The sequence below is a fragment of the Giraffa tippelskirchi genome, chromosome 1, assembly GCF_054371585.1.
Source record: "Giraffa tippelskirchi isolate mGirTip1 chromosome 1, T2T-mGirTip1v1.2.pri, whole genome shotgun sequence".
Lineage (NCBI taxonomy): Eukaryota > Metazoa > Chordata > Mammalia > Artiodactyla > Giraffidae > Giraffa > Giraffa tippelskirchi.
The window spans coordinates 16,294,704-16,307,108 of record NC_137275.1 but is presented as its reverse complement, the minus strand read 5'-3'; positions in this window follow the sequence as shown (position 1 = coordinate 16,307,108).

Sequence of the window (12,405 nt, the reverse complement as noted above, 5' to 3'; positions counted from 1 at the left end):
GAGGCTCAAAAAGAAGAAGAGGAGACAGGACACAGAGCTGCCATCTTGTTGCCTCTTTGTCTTCAGCAGGACTTTCCCTGGCTCTACAAACCTGCTCTAGGTTATTTTGGTTGTATGTAAAACAGAGTAGTCATGTATGGATGTGAGAGTTGGACGGTGAAGAAAGCTGAGTGCCGAAGAATTGATGCTTTTGAACTGTGGTGTTGGAGAAGACTCTTGAGAGTCCCTTGGACTGCAAGGAGATCCAACCAGTCCATCCTAAAGGAGATAAGTCCTGGGTATTCATTGGAAGTACTGATGTTGAAGCTGAAACTCCAATACTTTGGCCACCTCATGTGAAGAGTTGACTCATTGGAAAAGACCCTGATGCTGGGAAGGATTGGGGGCAGGAGGAGAAGGGGACAACAGAGGATGAGATGGCTGGATGGCATCACCGACTCGATGGGCATGGATTTGGGAAGACTCCAGGAGTTGGTGATGGACAGGGAGGCCTGGTGTGCTGCAATTCATGGGGTCGCAAAGAGTCGGACACGACTGAGTGGCTGAAATGAACTGAACTGAAAAACAGAGATAAGTGATAGAGAAAAGATTAAAAAAAGAAAGTAAAGGAATTCCAAGGATAGGATGGGAAATTCAATTAGCAATTTGGCTAGACAGCTAATTGGAAAGCTGGATAACATCTTTTTTTTTTTTCAGATTAAATATGTGTTACTTGACTCAACTTGTCAGCTTTCTAGAGAACATCTTCTTGACTTCTATGTCTGAAATCTTTGTCTTTCCCAGCGTTTACCACAAATGTTCATATTGAATGGAGTGGCCACCTTGGTTCTGTAATGTCACATCTGTGTGAGTCATGAAGGTCAAGGTCTCAGAGAGCACTGGGCGGATGAGTGCTCATTCACAGGTGTTTGCTGTGGGTAAAGATAGCAGAGACTCAATGGAAGATGACCAAGTCTGACTGGTAGGAATACTAAGAACCCTTGTTTGTTATCTGTGTCAGGCACTGTGCTTTTTGGTTCACATGTGATAATTCATTTTATATCCATGTTTTATGTTCTGTGAAGTACCATCATGACACTAATGACTCCCATATGGAGAACGCACACCTATGGGATGAATGTGCAAGGGGCCAGAAGCTGATATTTCATCAGTAAATCTCTGGTGAGAAGAATGCCAATTAATAAGGACCAAACAAGACTTGTAACTGTTACTAGAGCATTATACATACACACACACACACACATATATATATACACACACACATATATGTATACACACACACACACACACACACACATATATATATATATATACACACACACATATAGTGGCAGGAGGTCATATGTAGTGGTTATATATAGTGGCAGGAGGTCAGCCAGCAAGTGAGGAAGACTATTGAAGAAACTGATGCCAAAATTAACAAAAAATAAGGATCTTCAGGGAAAATCCCTGGATCTTATAGAATAAGTGGGTCGGCTTCCTGTTAAGTGACTTCTAGGAAGTCACTTAACGTGGATGACATTTTTGCTGTATCTTATTCCAGCCTCTTGGCTCCACCCTTTACAATTCCTTTGAGTAAAGCACCTGTGAAGATTCGTGTAGTTTTCCCGATCTCATCAGTTCAGTTCTGTCGTGTCTGACTCTTTGCAACCCCATGGACTGCACTATGCCAGGCTTCCCTGTCCATCACCAACTCCCGGAGCTTACTCAAACTCATGTCCATTGAGTCAGTGATGCCATCCAACCATCTCACCCTCTGTTGTCCCCTTCTTCTGCCTTCAATCTTTCCCAGCATCAGGGTTTTTTCAAATGAGTCAGTTCTTTGCATCAGGTGGCCAAAGTATTGGAATTTCATTTTCAGTATCAGTCCTTCCAATGAATATTCAGGACTGATGTCCTTTAGGGTTGACTGATTTGATCTCTTTGCAGTCCACAGATCTCTCAAGTGTCTTCTCCAACACCACAGTTCAAAAGCATCAATTATTCAGTGCTCAGCTTTCTTTATAGTCCACCTCCCACATCCATACATGACTACTGGAAAAACCATAGCTTTGACTAGATGGACTTTTGTTGGCAAAGTAATGTCTCTGCTTTTTAATATGCTGTCTGGGTCAGTCATAACTTTTCTCCTAAGGAGAAAGTGGTTTTTAATTTCATGGCTACAATCACCATCTGCAGTGATTTTGCAACACAAAAAAATAAAGTCTGTCACTGTTTCCACTGTTTCCCCGTCTATTTGCCATGAAGTGATGGGACCAGATGCCATGATCTTCATTTTCTGAATGTTGAATTTTAAGCCAACTTTTTCACTCTCCACTTTCATTTTCATCAAGAAGCTCTTTAGTTCTCCTTCACTTTCTGTCATAAGGGTGGTGTCATCTGCATATCTGAGGTTGCTGATATTTCTCCCGGCAATCTTGATTCCAGCTTGTGCTTCCTCCAGCTCAGTGTTTCTCATGATGTACTCTGCATATAAGTTAAATAAGAAGGGTGACAATCTCATAGAATCATATACTTAATAGCAGGCAAGGTGAAGCTCTAATACTTTGGCCACCTAATGTGAAGAGCTGACTCATTGGAAAAGACCCGCCTGATGCTGAGAAAGATTGATGGCAAAAGGAGAAGGGGGTGGTGGAGGATGAGATGGTTAGATAGCATGACTGACTCAATGGACATGAATTTGAGCAAACTCCAGGAAACAGTGAAGGATAAGGGAGCCAGGTGTGCTGCAGTCCATGGGATTGCAGGGTTGGACGTGACCTAGCGACCGAACACACACACACAGGTGGCAGTGTATATTGAACTATGAGATTTGAGCACTTTGATTTTTAAACAATGCTCATTATCTCCAAAATACCTCAAATGCATGACAGGTCCATGATATATTATAAAATGCTTGAAGTTTTGTACTTACACGACACAAACATTGATATATGCACTGTTCATGTCAGAGCCCTCATGTCCTGCGATATAAAGCTAGTGGAGGCCAGGCAGGAGAGCAGTTGAAATCTCCTTGGAACATGAATATATTGAAGGTTGCTAATGAAAGACTAATTGATGATAACAGGAAGCAGTCAATTTTAATAAAGTAATTTGTTCAGTCAGTATTACTATAGCAATTTAAAACAGAAAGAAAGAAAAGGATTTAACTCTCTAAATTCTGTGCTGAAAGATCCAAGGTTAAGATGAGATTGTGGCATAGCTTGTTTATTAGCATAGTTAAAAATAATGATCAAGTTAATTAAAACTGAATTATAGTGGAACCATCTCGATAGACTCATGACAGCCATTTTAATGAGTTCCATTAACGATAGCAATAATAATTAAGTTATTTTGAAACCAGCTCAATAATTTTCATAAGAAATCTATTATGCACATTTCTTTCATGTCCCTGTTGGTAAAGCTGTAGTAGCAGGAAATTTAGAATGTGGACTCTAAATATGCTCTGCAATGAATTGTGTTATGAATTAATGCTGTGCATGCTATTTGAGAAGAGTAGTTACCATCCAGTTATCTCTCTCTGCACAATTCTTCCAAAGAACAATGGTGACAATGAAAAAGAGAGAACATTCTAAGGCGAGAGTCCCCAGTCTTTTTCCAACAACTGGGGACTCTATAAACATGAAAATATTTAAAAGTCTCCTTACATATTAGTGGTTGTATTTTTTAGAATCCTATTGATTAATAAAAGGCATCATGACACAAAGTTTTATGATTTCAGCAGCAATTTGCATATTTTAGTCACAAGTTCTACATACATAGAGGAAGTATTAGTAAGATTTTGTTTGAGCCTATGATATTTTAGTTCTCAAAGCTGCTATATTTTTGTCCTTCCCTTTCTTTCTCTCCCCCAGGATAAGGCCATTGGTATTGGAAATCTGGAGGGAAATGAGATAGGCTCCCATGTTTCTGCAACTTCTTGCGATGTCAATCTGAACAGGAGGTTAGGAAAAAGGAGAGTGGGTTACTATGTAGATATCAACACATCTGTCATCTGCCTTCTCTTTCTACAAGAATGTTTTGCCTTTAACTTATCACAAAGTTCTACTTTTTTTTGTATTTCTATTTGGAAGAAAGTATAAATTAAATGAAGAATGAAGCTGGATACTTACTCTTCATCCCTAATCTTTGAATATTGATACTTTATGTCATGAATATTTAAAAGGCTATTTATACAGGTAAATAAATCTCAACTTTACTGTGTTCAAGAATGACCAATTATGCTAGTAAACATCACTCAGTGTAGGTAATTTATAATCTTATTTCAGGCTTTTAAGTAAATACTTCACTTTTTAAATTAAAGCTTCATGACTATTCAAAAACCACACATATTACTGATAAATATTTCCAGATTGACTTCATTAGTTGTTTTATTATATTTATTATTATTTATTTATTACAATTATATTATTAATCACATACATTTGTCATGCTGTCGTAGGTTATTACAAAGCTGTGTGTTCTTGGACTACGAGCTTACATTTGAGCGTAGTGTCTTCTCTCCGGAAATGTCTATTTTCAAGGGGTATTCCTGCAGCTATTAAATAAAAATACAACCATAAGGTCATTAATCTTATCTCAATAAAGTACAAATGAAAATTTTTTATTATTAATATGACTATCTACATTTATTATACAAAATTATATAGTATTTCAGAAACAGAAGTAGTAATTACAAAGTCAACATGGGTCAAGTAATACCTTATGTGCATTCAGTTCAGCTCAGGTCATTCAGTCATGTCCAACTCTTGGTGACTCCATGGTCTGCAGCTTGCCAGGCTTCCCTGTCCATCACCAGCTCCTGGAGCTTACTCAAACTCATGTCCATTGAGTCAGTGATGCCATCCAAGCATCTCATCCTCTGTCATCCCGTTCTCCTCCTGCCTTCAATCTTTCCCAGCATCAGGGTCTTTTCCATTGAGTCAGTTCTTGGCATCAGGTGGCCAAAGTATTGGAGTTTCACCTTTAGCATCAGTCCTTCCAATGAATATTCAGGACTGGTTTCCTTTAGGATGGACTGGTTGGATCTCCTTGCTGTTTAAGGGACTCGCAAGAGTCTTCTTCAACACCACAGTTCAAAAGCATCAATTCTTCAGTGCTCAGTTTTTAGTCCAACTCTCACATCCATACATGACTACTGGAAACACCATAGCTTTGACTAGATGAAACTTTGCCGGTAAAGTAATGTCTCTGCTTTTTAATATGCTGTCTAGGTTGGTCATAGCTTTTCTTCCAAGGAGCAAGCATCTTTTAATTTCATGGCTGCAGTCACCATCTGCAGTGATTTTAGAGCCCAAGAAAAAGAAAGTCTCTCTCTGTTTTGGTTGTTTCTCCATCTATTTACCATGAAGTGATGGGACTGGATGCCATGATCTTAGTTTTCTGAATGTTCAGTTTTAAGCCAACTTTTTCAGTCTCCTCTTTTACTTTCATCAAGAGGCTCTTTACTTAGTTCTTCACTTTCTGCCACAAGGGTCGTATCATCTGCACATCTGAGGTTATTGGTATTTCTCCCAGGAATCTTGACAAGCAACATAGACATAGACATCAGAAGGCAGCAGAATGTGTCCCTTATGTGCGTAAGAGTACTGAATTTCAGGCCTACTGGACTTTATGTTTAGAAATGATTTTCCTTGCAAAATAACGTCTGAATATGACAACCTATTAAAAGGAGCTGTGTGCAGAAAAGCTTACATTTAGACAAACATTTTAGCTCTAAAGTTAACGTTTTCATTAATAAAATGAAAGATCAACATTGCTATAATCTTCCTTTCATTGAAATAACATAAATTCTTAGTCTCAAAAATTTTAAATTAATATAATCTTTGTGTGAAAAGTATATGATTATTTTAGATAACCATTTGATTCTATTCTTAAAACCCAATGAAGCACATCATGAGAAATTAATAAGTCATTTTACACATGGCAGGTAGCTTAAACTTAAATGTTTGCTCTATAATATTAATTTTATAACAGGTCTAATGAAATAGACATTTTAACAATGATCCTCCAAAAGAAAAGCAGACACAGAAGAAAAAAGGCAACTTTTGAATTACTTTTAACCTACAGATTATATTTATCTAAACTTTGTCAAGTTTGGGTTAAATAAGCATGGGAAATTTCAAGCCAAATGTAGTGTGTGTGTATGTGTGTGTGTGTGTTTGTGTGTGTGTGTGTGTGCGTGCGTGCTTAGCCATGTTGGACCTTTTCAACCCCAAGGACCGTAGCCCATCAGGCTCTTCTTTCCATGGGATTGCCCAGGCCAGAATACTGGAGTGGGTTGCCAGAATTTGATAAGCGATTAAAGCTAATGATTAAGATAAAAGGAATTTGTTGTTACTTTATGCTTTCCTTATGTAGTGTTCAATTCAGAAACTTTTCATGTTCGCAAACTGATTTTCAAAGATTTGATATTATCACTAAATTTCTGTTATTTGTTTATAAATAGTGAGTGCTTTCTCTATTATTATCTATTCATGCACATTGTAATGCATGTTAAGAAAAACCCACCTGGTAAGTACCTGGACAGTTTTCACATTAAATACATCCATTGTCTTCTGGTCTATACAGCAATGCATTGAGAATCTAGAGAACAAATGAGAAAAAATGTAAAGTATGTCAAGACGTCTTTATATACTGGTTAAAGTAAAGGCTAGCGTCTGTCTAAAATAATGGTGTAACATTATCATATGAAGAATAAGCCTTTTGTTTGCCTCTGAAGATGATGCCAGCAACTTTCTGAAGCTTGATCTGAGCCAAGAATAATCATATTGTAGCATCATTTCTGCCTGAACTTCAAGGAAAAGGAAAAATTTACTCTAAGCTTTTAGATTCAATCATTCTCAGTGATTGTATATGAACTTCATGAAGGCACAGATAAGGCCTGAAGTGACTTTGCATTCTGCCCAGGTCTCACATTTGGGAAGAGTTTAATGCTTTCAAATAGGTGGGGAAACAATGGAAACAGCTTTATTTTGGGGGCTCCAAAATCACTGTAGATGGTGACTGTGGCCATGAAATTAAAAGACACTTGCTCCTTGAAAGCTATGATCAAACTAGACAGCATATTAAAAAAACAGAGACATTACTTTGCAACAAAGGTATGTCTAGTCAAAGCTATGGTTTTTCCAGTAGTCATGTGTAGATGTGAGAGTTGGACCATGAAGAAAGCTGAGTGCCGAAGAATTGATGCTTTTGAACTGTGGTGTTGGAGAAGAGTCTTGAGAGTCCCTTTGACTGCAAGATCAAACCAGTCAATCCTAAAGGAAATCAGTCCTGAATACTCATTGGAAGGACGGATGGTGAAGCTGAAGCTTCAGTACTTTGACCACCTGATGTGAAGAACTGATTCATTTGAAAAGACCCTGATGCTGGGAAAGATTGAAGGCAGGAGGAGAAGGGTACGACAGAGGATGAGATTGTTGGATGGCATCACCGACTCAATGGATATGAGTTTGAGCAAGCTCTGGGAGTTGGTGATGGACAGGGAAGCCTGGTGTGCTGCAGCCCATGAGATCGCAAAGAGTCAGACACGACTGAGCAACTGAACTGTTAATGCTTTCAACCGTATAAAGGAAACACCCATGTACATAGCAACTGTTAATAACTACATTTTTTAATTTCTCATTTCTCCTAATATTATTTTTCTTCATAAAATTTCCAATGTTGGGCTTAACTACCCTGCATTTCTAATTCCTTGTGTTATAACTTGAGTATCCACAACATTTAAAGGGACTTAGGCAGGAACATGGGTAAAAATTTACATTGATAGTGCATGTTTACATGAGTGAAACCTAGGCTTTAGATTTCAGCTCTGAGTCTCTACCCAGCAGGATCAATGGAAATTGCCATCCCCCTGGGCCTCCCACCTACCCCTCACAGGGTCTGGAGCACCTTCTGTCTTCTCCTTGGGAGTTATTGATATTTCTCTGCCACAGATCTCAGTTCTTCTGTCCACTCTTTTTCCTGGTAGTTGAATCTGCTCCAGTATTGGACCTCGAGGGCACAGCTTGGTCTGATGTTGTTACTGCTGATGCTTTCACAGATACTGAGCACCTTCCTCAACCCAGATAGGAAAGGCTTTCTCTAAGTGGATCTTAAAATTATTTTACTGGGCTCCCCAAAGGGTGGTCTCATTTTCTGACTTGTGTTTAATTGTTTTTGAAAACCTCGTTCTTGAAGAACTTGAAATCACTTTCCCCAAGTTCAAGAGAATGGCTCATCTGATGTCCCATCTATAACCATCTTTCTTCCTTGAAAATGCATCGGTCTTGGGCTGAAGTTTGGTGCTTCCGTTTCTATCTAATTGGACATTTTCCCAACAAGAGCCATATAGAAGCCCCTTTCAGTGGTCTGTCAATTCTTGAGTAAAACATATCAGACAGAGTGTCTTCCACTGAAGTCATCTAGGACAGACAGACTGCTTGGCATTTAGAAACTTCACCATCTGGTCCTCAGCCTCAACCCTTACCCTTACAGTTCATTCCTTACTCCCAGCCCAACCTCTCCACTTTTGCAAAGCAAGCCTGCAAAAAGCTTGCTTGCTAGCATTTCTAAACTTTGAAAGAAATTGAGAAATTTGAGAAAAGAAAAGGAGAGGATAATAATTTTTCAGTCCTATTTGGTTTTGTTGTTTGTTTTGTGTGTGTGTGTGTGTGTGTGTGTGTTTGGTTTTTTGTTTTGTTTTGTCTGCTTAATAGCCCACATCTTGAACTGCCCTTTGGTTACTACTATGGAATATTACTTTGAAAATCTTTCAAAAATTGCATTGTTTTTATTGATTTCCCAAGGAAGTTTATGTTTGGTAATTTTTCAAATATTGAGGAACTAGTTATCTCCATCTCTATTCCTTATGTAATCGACATCTATTTTTTCGGTCTTAAGCAGACTTTTAATTTCAAATTTTTCTCAGTTTTACTTCAAGATCTTAAAACCAATAATCATTTCTTAGGAAGTAATTTTCAAGTTTGTGAATTATCTAAATTGCCTGCTGTTCTTCCTGATATTTCTGCCTGTTTTGTGGCCAATTCACTGTTCATTAACACCTCCAGCAAATGGTGAGCCAAGAGAGAAAGAGGGAGAATAGTTAATTTTGTCATTTTTTTGGAAACGTGAATAAAAGTTTGGTAGGGAAGGACACTAAAATTAATACCTAAAATAGGGCTTAAAATTGGTCTGCAGGAGAATGATAGTTTTCTCTTCTCATAGAAGAATGTAATGATACAATTATTGTCAAGCACTTGACCAGTATAAGTGATATGTGAAAGGGGAATTGTGCTGTCTTTTGTATAGGGAGCTGCTGCTGCTGACACCTGAATGAAAAGAATCCACAATTTGTACTCAAATGGCCTGAATTCAGGTCTTATCTCCACCCTTCATTAGCTTATATGATCCTGAATAAGGTGTATACAGTGCTTCTCTCTGATCTTTCTTGTGTAAAGAGTAAGCAATAACAGATTTTTCATAGGGCTGCTGCGATGAAAAGACATCACATATAGGAAGACACTTTAAAAACTCTAAGGAATACTCCTATTACTTTACAATTATAATAATTATTATTATTGTTACCATTAGTAATGTGTTTGAATGAATTATTTTGATTCATTGACACTTTCTTATTTAGTTTTCAAGTAGGATGGTTTAAAAAATTAATGATTATGTCTGCACTCTGTAATGAGGAAGCATTTTATTTTATCAAACCTTACTGGTTTTAAGTTACTTAATGTCGACCTTCAAGTCTCTAGTTAACAGCCCAAACCAGAGAAATAATATTTACTCAAGAATGGGATCAATTGTGCCTAATATCTAAAGCCATTAGCAGTCTTAACAGCTCAACTTTGAATCTAGACTGTATATTTCCTATCATTGGGACAATAATCCATAATGAGGTAAAGGTTTTTCTTTTTCTTTTTTTTTAAGTTTCAAATTATCTGAAACTAGATAAAGCAGGCAATTCCGAGGAAGGAAAAATGGAAAAGTAGGCAAAAAGTACATCCATTATTGAAAGAGCTTGGAATATGATGAAAATAAGATGAAATGAGGGTATTCTAGACAAATGATAAGGCTTAGAATATATGATACTGGAATTAAACACATGTAAAGAACCTACTTATCACTTACTTTCTATCTGCTTAAAAATGGAAACCACTTATAAGTCACACATAATTTAGGTAGCCTACAAGTAAATAATTCTTAGGAGCAGATGGTTTTATTTCAATGGCAGTGCTTAATTTTTGAACGAACACAAAATCAAAGAGAAGATTCCAACATGAGAATGAGCTTGAAATCTACAAAAAGGTATGTATATTGAAACTAAGCCCATCTTGGTATTGCTCAGATGGAATTAGATTTTGAAATTTAATTAGATTTTTAAGTTTCATGTTAGTTTTTAATATTAAGGGCTGAGTCTGCGAGTGGAAAGTCTCACTTCCGGGGGAATGTTTCACTCTGTGGGTGTGCACATGCATGTGGGTGTGTCGGGGGGGTGCATGCATGCATACTTGTACTCAGGAAGAGAAAGAAGAGCTGGAATGTGAAGGACAGGAACATAAAGTCTATCTTAGAGAAATTTTGAGTCAACAAGGTCGAAGAAATCCTAGTAAGGGAGAGAGTTAGAAATGGCCACTGAAAGAATGGGAAAGCATAAAGCAGGAAATTTTTCTGGGAGCTCGCTGGGGGGAGTCTGCATATCTTGGAAGGGAGAGTTTGGTTCTTTAACATAATCCAGTAGATTCCACAGTCTGGCTCTAAACAGAATAAAAGAAAACCATTTTGATTGGAAACTGAGGTTTATATTTGCCGCCCATGCAAAGACAGTTTTGCTTTGGTTGATAATGTGAACCAAACCATTATTTAACACACACACGCACACACTCAGAGGTGAATAAACATTTAGATATACTCAAAATGTTAATAATACTTTTTCTCTGTATGGTGAGATCATGGCAATTTTTGATTTCTTCTTCTATGCTTCTCTGTAGCTGCCCAATTTCCTGAATTGAACATATATTAATTTTGTAATTAGACAAAAAAAGAACACTATTTTAAAAATGAATGTAATCATGGATTATTTTTGTGTGTGTGTATCATCTAATTTGAAGGCGCAGGGCTTTCCTAGTGGCTCAGATGGTAAAAAATCTGCCTGCAATGTGGGAGACCTGGGTTCATTCCCTGGGTCGGGAAGATTCCCTGGAGAAGGGAATGGCTACCTACTCCAGTATTCTTGCCTGGAGAATTCCATGGACAGAGGAGCCTGGCGGGGTACAGTTCATGGGGTCACAAAGGGTCAGACATGACTCAGTGACTAACACATAGGGGACAATGGAGTATGATACTGGCTGCAGCCAAAAATAAATCCATTAGATAAAAGTTTATAGTAATGGTTGATACTATAGTCCATTCAGGATCTAAATAGGCATATTGCATGCTTGTTGCTTCACTTTGAAGGTCCTTGACTAAGGGCAGACCCGTGATGAAATTATAGGGGCAGGAAGGACTCCACCACCACAGGTGCCTATCTCTATTTTGCACTTTCTCTCCCTCCTCACGGGGATCTGGTTGGATAGTTTTGGCCCTAACATTTTAATAGTAGTGCTATCCCTTTTCCTAGATCATGTGATCCAAAGTATTGGGGTGAGAGTGGGCACAAAACTCCCTTAATATTTCTCTACTTTATTTAGCTAAGACAAAACTGGATTTCACATCCCCCCTCCAAAAAAAAAAAAAAAAAAAACCTTCCCCTAGGAAATAAAAAGAAAAACTGAACACTGATGGTTTGAAACAGACATGCGTTATAGCACAGCCTCCTATCTTAATTCTGCAATCAGATCTTGGCATATTCCAGTACCCACACAAATTCTGTATTGTTGGTGAGAACCCGAAGGAAATGTTAGGATTTTGGCAATTCTTGACTATTCAGTTTTGTTACTGTGTTTTTTGCCCTCTTAGGAATTTATGTTTTCCCCAAAGAAAACGTAATTAAAGAGTCCCAGTATCTGATATTAATGGACAGTGGGTAACATGACAATACATTACTCTATGCTAAGATCTTCAGAGAATCTGGCAAGGAATCTTGTGGAAAACCTCACAATTTTTAAATTAGTAAAGTGCATTAAAACACATTTTTAATCCATACTTGTTTTATAGTACTATTGGACCCACATACTTGAAATATTAAAGTGAGTGTACAAATTCTTGCTAAAGTTTCTCTAAGTAAATTCTAACCTAAGTGACAAGACAGAAACAGTGTCTAGGGGGCTTTGTCTATGGATATTTTTCTGTCCTGAAGTCTGGCAATACTGATTTCCAAACAACTTAATCAAGTATAATTAGGCCATTATCTGCTTTCTCTCCTCTTCTCCCTCTCCTCCTCCACCCACTTCTCCTCCTCTGTCTCCTTCTATTTCT